General features: G+C 33.8%; 1 protein-coding gene across 2 annotated transcripts in view; it reads right to left on the reverse strand.

Annotated features, from left to right (window-relative positions):
• The window catches only part of DSEL (dermatan sulfate epimerase like), a 58,599-nt gene extending 47,849 nt beyond the window's left edge, over positions 1–10,750 (reverse strand). Inside the window, exon 1 of one of the 2 annotated variants that reach the window (XM_080381146.1) lies at positions 440–10,750. The gene's annotated coding sequence lies outside the window, so the exon portion shown is untranslated. The other variant, XM_080381147.1, reaches the window with a different exon arrangement.
• Positions 10,751–10,951: the final 201 nt, after the last annotated feature.

Raw genomic sequence — 10,951 nt, forward strand, 5'->3', positions numbered from 1 at the left:
GTGTTATATATGTTTAGTCTGCTTCAAGAAATGTTGTATGCCTTTCCCTTTGGAAAGAGTCTCTTTCATAACAGGATGTCTTCTTTAAAAGACTTGGTTATCCAGCTCTAACATTACAAAATGAGTCTGATTCAGTGAATACTTGAATAGGATTCAATGAAATCTGAGTAGTATTAGAGCCAAGAAAGTACAAGAAAAAAGTCCACAGAAAGTATGACACTAAGTTGTGTGTCGTTTGCCTTGAAATGAAAATTAATTCTTTAGCTAAAACGTACAACTAAAATCATAGTGGTACATGTTACTATATATTTACATATACATTTGAAATGTCATACACATATTTGAAGTACAAAAAAAAAAAAGTGAACATAATAATAATTGTGATTCTTTTCATGGTAGTTATGTTTAAAATCTATTAGGAATAACAGGGGCCACTTACCAGTAAGACACAGATAGTAAGATGCTACAACAGATGTTAAATAAGGAGGTGGGAGAACATACTGAAAAAGTTTAATCAAGCTTACTTCCCAGCTACATTTGCTTAGCCACAGTTTAAGGATATGATGACTAGTAAAGGTCAAAGGCGTCATCAAGAAGCTCTGATTCAATTTTGTGGAAATTTTTATTTTGGGATAAAAATGGGAAGGTAAACATTTACTCAAGCCAGAAAAATGGGTAAGCTTTATACTTACTCAACTGGAAATTATTCTCAAGAGGAAAATTGTTGTCATGGGTAGAGAACATTAACTGCTCAAATTGCGGTTCTCTGGTTCCAAAGTGCTTGGGACATAGAGTCATCTGGAAACTGATTTTCCATTTCCTGATTGTAACAGAACGTTAAACAACAATAACATATGGCTATAAAACTAGTTCTCATTCAACTACTTTCAGAAACTTTGTATGTGAGTTCTAAGTAGAAAAATACTCTAAAGCAAAACAAATAACCAAGTTGTTTTTTTTTTTTTTTTATATAAAACCAAAGTCTTATACTGTTTCATTTTGGAAAGACTGATGTAGGATCATGGCTTTCAGCAACAAAAAAAATTCAGTTTCATTCAACAGCTACTAGGGCTTCCAATGTTGAGACAGACTGCCCATGCAACTGCCTTTGAGGTAGGATTTCAGGCTTAACTGGGCTTCTACTCAAACCAATTTGTTTTCTTCAGCTGTGCTGCCAGTTTTCCTACATTTTAGAAAGCTACTATTGACATTAAGACATTTTATTTTTTCATAAACAGAAGCAGGGAAATTTGTGTATGGAATTTAATTTGACATAAGCAAATTAAATTGTGGAAGTGCTGATACAGAGAAAAATATGTAAGACCTGCCCTATTACCTGAAACAAGTACAGCAGACCTGCTTGTTATTCAAAATGGAAAAGAAATACGTGTTTTTTTTCTGAATTCAGAATGTCTATGTCATTTGAGGTAATTATTTTAGCTCAGTTAATGAATATGAAATTAAAATAATATATAGCAATAATAGTATGATTCTAAAATAGTGAGGTAAAACTGACTGAATGATTTGTGCAGCCAGGAAGAAGTATGCCCTGGACAATTAATTAATGCAGTTAAAATATTCTTATGAAAATAAATATTTTAATTAGATAAATTATGTCAAACAGATTGATCGCCTAAAACTTCCATTTGTGTCAAATTAAAATCTAAAATACTTCATAAACATAATACATTTAATAAAACATTACATAAATAAAACATACATATAGAAAACTATTCTTGCAGCTATTTAAATATATATCAGGCTCTTTCCTAAACATTGTCTTTCTATGCATATATAAAATAAAGATACCATTGCCATCAGAATTCACATAAAGTTTTCAGAACTTTACAGGAAGTTACAAATGGCAGCATTTTTTACACATAAGAAAACTTATAATAAAAGAAAAACAGACCTTCATCACTGCCTATGTCTAGAGCTCCTGCACCTCACTGATGCAAGCTGCACCTACAGTTAGGTTGTCTAGGGAAATTGTTTTGGTGTCTGTATTTTTACAAACATCAACATAATTATTATACTAACCCTACCTAAGAAAGACTTTTAAAGTCCTTTTAAAGAGAAGTGCTCTCCAATTTTGCATAATATAAGTGCTGACTAGGACTGGTGCCTCCAGTTAGTATCCTGTATCATCAGTGAGCTCTTCTGGATGAACTGTCAGTTTATCTCAAGGTGGTGTAACTCTTCTCTACATTTTTCAGAAGGGGACACTAAAGATATTTACACCCTTCAAGCCATTAGAGTAACAGTGAAAGGAAAAAGAAATATCTTCTGGAATCTTAGTAAACAGACTGGCTAATCCAGATGATCCAAGGTTGCTCTTCAGGTTAATTTTCACAGTGATTTTATACCTGTCTCCACGGATTTGGGATGAGTTGAATGTTAAAAAATAGTTAATATTAAGAAGGGGTTGTTTTGTGTGATTTTTTTCCCCCCACATTAAAGCCAAAATGGTAAATCAATCAAGAAAATTAGAGGTTTCATTCCTAATTCTTATTTTCCCTATTCCTTTCTAACAGTAACTATGTTTTTTCCTCCCAGTCTTTGGGGGAAACTTTCTGATGAGGGAAGACTGATCTCTAAACTACCATTTCCCTGTAGCCACTTGACATTTAGGATACCTGTTTTTTCAGAGTCAGCCATCCTACATCAGCTGTAGTGAGTTTCACATCATGGAACTGCCCTAAGCACAGGAGCACCACAGCTGCCAGGAAGCTCAGGGAAAGTTAAACATTTTTTGGAAACATTTTTATTTTGATATGTGCCACTGGAAGTGTGTTATTCTAAAAAGTTTCAGAGAGAGACTGGGACCTTGATATGTGCATTGATACACTAAACAAATAAAAACATCACAAGTGAATATATATTTCACTACAAATAACTTACCACCATTTTTAATTATAAATATAATGTTATATTTATTATTTAACAAGTCCAAGATAATACTTGTAGCTAATTGCTGGTTTTACTGAGTCCTTATTTAATTAATGCTGCCTTTGCCTAGACTAATTCTATTTTCTTCCCTTGGGGAGTATAAAGTATCAGAAACATTATATAAAGTACCAGAACTTTTTGCAACACAGTAGGTTTATTAGTTAGCTTTTGACAATTTTATTCTATATTCTCCTGTTGTGGTTTTTTTACCCTCTTAAAAGACATAGGTAATTTTTCAGTCACAGAAAGATGGCACACTGTTAACAGTGTGTTTAGAGCAGAAGAAAGCTTTGTATTGACTGTGGTACTTGGCAAATAGGCCAGACAGAGCCCCATCTGTACCACGGCAGCGTCTCCAGTAGCTGCTAGTAGGAGCTGATGCTTAGGAAAAGAACATAATAAACAGGGACCACAGAGAGTAATTCTTTTCTTAGTATAGCTTTCCTTACTCCAGCAATAGCCTGTAAATTCCTGAGCTTGCAGTTGAATTCAAACAGTTGTAATTGACAGTTACCAAAGTATGTGAAGTCCATATATTTCTGTAACACATTTTTAACCTGTGTAAGACAGAATCAGCTACCTATGTATATGGAGGTATATGGGAAGACAGAGATTTGCTCTCTGCTATTTCCCTTTTTTTCTAGATGCTGTATGCTTGCTTGGAAACATCAGTAATGGATTCCTAGGAGAGTCAGCATAGGTTTAGATCATATAATTTCAGAATATATGCCTATAAATAATTAAAAAGAAAGGTTATATTTAGTAAAAAGTTCAAGAGTAGTGTTCGGATTACCATCACTACAGCTCAGATTATTGTCAACACAAAATAGCAAGGTATATACATACTAAACAATTAACATTTTAAAAGAAATAACAACCTGTGGTCAAATCTCATGTTCTAAGGTTAAATTTAAAGTCTCAGATTAATGGAATAACTCAACTGCTTCAGGTTAGCAAGGATAGATGATTACCTTGTAATTTCCATTGAGGTTTGCTTTTCCTGCCAGACAAACTCAGATCTGTAGTCAGTGAGTAACAGCTCCCATGTCTCTCTTTGCCACTTCCCTATTATTTCTCTGGCTTTTTTTCATTTCAAAGAAAGCTTAAATGGGAGTTACAAGAGAGAAAAAGGCAATAGCTAAGGAGTTAGGCACACTCAAATCAGTTAAAGCGCTGAAGCAGATTCTGTGCTGCAATTCTCTCCCAAACTGAATCATGGAGAGTTTGGAATGAGATGAGTGCTAACTATTTTAGTTTCCTTTATTCTTTAGGATTTCCTATAGCTTATTTTATGGTTTTAGGTCTGGAGGATATTTCTGTCAGTTCAAAGATAATCTCTTCATTGAAATATCTCACTTTTATTACACATGCAACAACCACACTTTTTGAAGACAGATTTTAGACTACCACATGAAGTATTTGAATGCATTGTGCCAGTGGCATTTAAGGTGTTCAGCTCACTGGATTTTATGGTTTTTTTTTAATATGAAAAAGTTATTTTATCTTTAGCTAAAACTAGATTTTTCTTTTTAAGATTGTTTTTGTTGCCTCTGCAGTATTCTGTGACACATGGATAGGAGTATTCTAGTCAGGACTGGCTGGAATTATGTTGATGCCTGCCATGTATTAGTCTATTCTTGAAGCATTTTAAAATCCATAACAGGACTCACAATTTGTTAATAGTTTCCAACAAACATCACAGATTTTCAAAACTTTTGTTTTATTTTAACTATTTTCAACAACTTAAAACAGTCATTTAAAATAAAATGTGTTTCCAGTAATACCCTTTGTAGAAGGGATTGAGCAAGAAAACAGCAACAAAAAACCCAACAAAAACACTTTGAGTCAAAGCTGTATTTCATCAACATTGCTGAAAACATGAAATGTTATAATTTTTTTCATTCAATACTCTCTTGAGAGAAGAATTCACACATAGTTGTGGTTTTTCAGTTCAGTTTTGATAGATGAAGCTTGCAGAATATGGACGCATTTAGGAAATGATTTACTTGTTTTTTCTTTCCATCTTTTCCCTGTCTTGGAGCAGCAAAAATAATAGGATTCAGAACAAAACCCCTTAACTTGGTACTGTCAGTTTAAGTTAAAATATATCGGGTATTTTAAAGTCATGGCAGTAGGCAGGTGTTTATCATGTTAGCCAAAATCTGTACATTAATATTCCAGGGAAAGTGTTTTGTATTTCAACTGACCTGTTCCACATGTCTCTTCTGAGCATTGTTAAAGTGCACCTAGTTTTATTTTTTAAAATATATCCAGTTCACACTAAAAAAAATCTGAAATTTTGTTACATTGATATATAAAAATCCTCTCAGACCGTAGTGAAGTCCAAAGTTGTTACTCTTTCAGTCTGAACTGTTCTGTAACCTCACAAACAAATTCTGCTAAAAAAAAATCAAAACAAAACCAGAAAAAAACACAAAACCAAAAAGAAACTTTTGAAAATCTTGTCAACGTCAAGTTTAAAAGGGGTTACAGAGAAATAAATTCCAACATTAACAACCTCATTGAAAGCATCCTTCCAAATCACCTCCAGCATCCAGCCCCACACCTCCACTGCTCTTGAGAGTATGAGTGCTTGATGTGATGACAATTACCATGGTATCACACTGCAACAATTGCAAACAACATGACTGCCTCAGAGATTAACTGTGTCTACTATATTATTGGCAATACTGACCTAGAAGTTGGACCTACAGAAAACAGATGTTGATTTATAATACTTAAAAACATGAACAAATGCAAATCCAGCCCAGGACTTCATAGAGCTTATGCAATATCCATAGCAGAAAGTACACAGAAATATACTTTATGTTACACATCAAAAATGTATTGACTGGATACTTAATATAAACTATGGAACTGGAACTATCTGCTGATGAAGGCAGGTTTAGGCTGACATAAGCAGAGGGAGGCTGAATGGAGCTAAGTTACCTGGAATCTATCCTTAGGTGAATCACTGAGTCTACCCATGTACTAGTTAGTGGAAAGCAGACATGAAGGAAAAGGTCAGCTGAACAAGGGGAAGAGTAAAAAAAGTCTTACAATCTGTAGATCACCTAAGCATCTGGCATTTTGCCTTCAGGGACACACAAACCAGGTACCTGCCAACCTGACTGTAAACAGATGAATTGCACAGAGTTTGTGCTATAGACATGTCCGCTGTAGCCAAGAAGAAAATCATATGGCTGCGACAAAGGTGTCCAAATGCTGTCTGGTTTGTTACCTTTTCATAGTATTAGCAAACAGAGTATGCATTCTCAGAGAAGTGTGCCACTATGTTTGTTGCAACCTAAGATGGAATGAGACTTTCAGGTGGAGGCTTGTGTAGTAATCTAGCCTGGAATTAGCCTGTGAAGGAAAAGGTTATGAGAAGACACTGAAGGACTACAAACCATGGCTAAAAAGGCAAGTGCAACAGAAAGACTTGACAAAGGGTTTCAGAGAAAGGAAAAAACCCCTGAAGTTATTTAGTCTTCTGTTTAGTCCTTGTATACTGAACAGAATAAATTAAGAAATGCATGCCTTTACATAGCAAAAATTTATACAAAAAATTGGGTCTGTCCTGTGAACTTTGTATCACATGTCCATGCCATCCATGCCAAGTCTCTGTGGTCAGGCAAAAAGTACCAATGCAGGCAAAAGTCTCTTGGGAAGTAATTAGTTTACCAGCTGATAACTACTTAGAAATAGGTACAAGGAGATGTAGGTTACAAACTCACTACCTTTCACATCAACTTCTCACTGTAATTATTTGCTATTTCAAATATACTTGTGTATACAGTTGTAAGTAAGTTTTCTTACTTTCTTCCCATTAATTACCATTTATCCTACAGTGTCCCTAGTTGTGGAGCCTTTCAGATACAGCACATGTTGCTGAAGTTTAAGAGCTGAGAAAGAAATTTTAAAATATCCCACCAAATCAATGTATACCAAATATTATGAAGGGAGCCAAAACCATTTTGGGTCTTTGCATTCACAAATTGACTTGTATTTCAGTGAGTTAAAATGTCTGTGCTGTGAATGATTCAAAATGGTGTATAAATTATAAACAAAGGTAATGCTTGAGGAAAACTTACTGAAATTTGAATAGAATAAACAACCAGAAGTAACAACATAAACTAGACATACATAGATCTAAGAAAAAGACGTAAGAAAAAAAATGGAGAAGCTAGTAATTGTACTGCACGCCATGTGTTCTTTATTGCTAAATACTCTTATTATTAAAGGTATTTAATGCTTGATTCTGTAGTGCACAAAGAATAGACAAGCTTCCCACATCCTTTTCCTCCTTGGTTTTGATCAAAAATCACTTTGTAGACTGTAAGCACACTGTCACTAGTGTATGTATGTAGAAATTTGTATGGACAGATGGCTCTAGCTGCTGCATTCTCTGGGAAGCAGAGGTTAAATAAGTGGCCACGGAATACAGAATTCCCAATATATTTGAAATTTCCCTGCTTTAAAGATTAATCAAAGGCTTTGTTTTCTCATAACCTCTGTCTCTGTCCTAATACGTAGAAATATGGCTGAAGATTGCTTCTGGCTCAGCTAGGCTAAGAAAAATTTGAGGCTCTCATTAGCAGTAGGATCAGCAGTCAAACCACTGTATAATGATATACTATACTGGCTTTTAAAATCAGAACTTTTCTTTTGACAGAATAGACTTCATGGCAGATTTCCTCAATATGTATACTGGGACTTTTTCAATCTATTTCATAGTTCTGTTTCATAGAACAACCAACAGGGGCACTTTTACATTTAAATGTACGGTATGTTATGGTTATTTATTGTCACATCTGACTTGTTCCCCTAAAGAGGAAAAGTCCAAGGGCCATTTAGCTTTCTATATTGTACAAAATGAATAGGATATATTTTCCAGGGATCTAGATATCCATTACCTGGCACTGAAAGAAGTGGCTGAGCTGTGAAAGTTTTTTCTAGAAGGTGAGGGTGAGACGTTATGAGATGTTACTATAATAAATGTTTTTAATAGATCTTCCTTACAAAAATTCTACTGAGAAATTCATAAACATAGTGTGAATAAATAGTCTATATTAATCTGCATGGATATAAGTAAGAAGGCCAAAATACTTCTATTTCTTGATTTGCTTTGGCAGTCAGAGACCATTAATAATATCAACCACTAAAGTAAATAGTGACATAAACAATATCTCACTTTTCTCTCATTCTCCTTTTCAATAAAAATACTGGCTTTAGAGAATACCATTTCCCCATGTCACTGTTATTAGGGGGAGAGGGACTAACTGTAGTGCTGATGAACAGAATCATCAGTGATATGTAGAACACAGTAAAAATAATACTGTCCTTTTCCAAGACAAAAAAAGTGGGAATTTACACCTACATAAAAATATACATGAAATTAAAAGTCTGAAAAAAAATCATCACTGGAAAAACAATGAAAAACTACTTTGCATATCAGCAATGTCAGGTGCCATGGAAATGACTGATAATAAAGGAACAAATGACAGACATTAGTATTCAATGAAAATCACTTCAGAATTAAATCATAACATAAAAGCCAAATTTAACTTGAGGGCTGCATCCTTATCCTTTCAATAACCACAATAACAAAACACAAAGGAAAAATATTCTCCAATAAGCACGTGTTCCCAAGATTCACTTACACATTAGAATAAAGTGGTGTTCCACTTGGAATGGGAGCAAAACCTACTATTATGGCCTAATGATTGCAAGTAGCAGCATACAGCATGCAGCTTTCCTGTAGGAAAGGACAATCAGTTAAACAAGCACAATAACTGCAGTCTTTTCAATCTCAGGATATAACTTCTTATTAAACAGAATTTTGGATACAAAAAAATCCTGTTAGAAAGGTAGCATGGCAGTAGTGAAGGAAGACTGTCTAGGAACAAAAAGGGGGGAAACATTTGTTGATTTGTACCACTCTCCTGCTTAGATGGCCATGTCCTTGTCCCCAGAAAGTCCTACAAAAAACCTACCATGGGCCACATAAAATATAAACACGCAAAACAGCTGGTCCATTTACATTCATGCAGGCCTGGGAGAATACTGCCTTCAGAGAGGGGGGTTGACCAGACTGTTGTCCAAGACCAGGGGAAGGGAAAGAACATGCTATTTATCACATGGTTGATGACTTAACTCATATGAGTCTATGGAAATTCATCATTTGAATCTTCGTTTAAGTTGTCAGCCATGCATATAAAATTATTTTGAGACTAGTCCTCCTGTCTAATAGATAATGTCTTCAACATGGCCATGCTGACTGCTCACAGTGGTAAAGCAGAAAACAAACAAAAAGGAAATAAATTAGAAATCTAAAGGAGTTATTGAATGTAAAAACTAATAAGTTATATAGTCCACACTTTCTCAGTACAAATAAATAAAATACTAAAATCATAACTACAGTTATTGGATGTAAAAACTAGTAAGTTATATAGCCCATACTTTCTCAATACAAATAAATAAAATACTGAAATTATAACTACAGTAAAAAATCAAGTCTCAGACTTCTCATACTGTAAGTCTCTATGTTGCAAACAGATTTTTTATTTTATAACTCTTCTTCATTTTTGTGGAGTACTCCAGATTCAAATTGCCTTTAAAAGTGGAAGACAATGTGGCAGAAAACAGTTACTTGTTGGTTTTGGTATTATAGAAATTAATTTTCAAAAATGAAGATCAGAAGTTAAGGTCATAATGTTCAACTTTTTATCCTTGGACCTGAAAGCTGACATATATTGCATTATCTTTTTCAAATCCCTCTCATCACTGTCCACCATTCCATGCATCAATTTGATTATCTGTATGATTATTAAAGGTAAAAAAAAAAGTAATCTGAAAAATGGGGAGACAGGGGAGGAGAGGAAGTATTTTCCTTAACTATTCAGCTGTCTTAAAGTTCTAGAAAAATATATGTATACTTTTATTTTTCTATGTGATTATCAACCAAACAATTCATTGGGATTATTCAAATGTTTAAGTGCTTTGCTGACGTCAGTGTTTACAAAAAACTTGCTTAAGCTTTTGGTGAATAGAAAATAAATAACCAAAAATGCCCAGAGAATCTTTTTACACTTAACTGTTATAAACCACTCAAAGGCATATTGTCATCTTGAAATAATTGCATTAGGAAATTAGTGTCTCTGAGTTTCAGTCAAAGTTGTTATGCTTCTCAAGAGTCTTTTCTCAGTCAATGTAATACAGAATTAAAGCTGTCTATGCAAGTAGTCTTCCATAGGATTTCTTCTGACTTTGTCTTCCTCTGATTTCAAGTGCACAAGAGTCAAAAAACTATTAATGTTTAAAAGAACTATTGAAGAAATTGATCTAACATCACCTATCCTGTAGTTCCTCAGCAGGGTCTTATAAAGGAAGTAAAGAATAATACTATTTTAATTTTAAAGAAATACAGAAAACAATGTTGAAACAAATGAAAATGAAGACAGTGTAGCAAATGGTGCAAATACTCAAATAAAAAATATTGGAAAAAATCCTGCAAAGCAATAATGAATTACAAAATCTCTGCACAGTGAGAAGTTGATAATAGAACTAATCTCATATACCATACCTGAATTTGATAAATGTTCATTATTATTATAATTGTGTATTTTTATCATAAATCATAAACTTTGTGAGATCATTGTGCAGTTTTAAAGGCAACTGTAATAGGCTGGCACTTAAAAACAGAACAGTGTGTTGCTTCAAGAAATGTAATGTTGAAAGTAAAAGCTTTTTAAAATTGAGACTTCCCCACCAAGCTTTTACTGATGAGACAATGATTTTTTTTTTTTTTTTTTAATATATTTTCTTCAATGATACTAAAAATGAATGTGTCCAAAAGAGGAAACTGTGTATTGGGGAGGGACATTCATAACCTTAAAAAAAGTTGGACTGGGAAAAGATCAAAATAGTCCAGTTGCAACAGCTAATTGTTAAAATATTATCCAATCACATGTTCCATGTAAGGAATAAAGAAGCAAAAAAA

This window comes from Falco punctatus, assembly GCF_963210335.1.
Source record: "Falco punctatus genome assembly, chromosome: 3".
NCBI classification, from domain to species: domain Eukaryota; kingdom Metazoa; phylum Chordata; class Aves; order Falconiformes; family Falconidae; genus Falco; species Falco punctatus.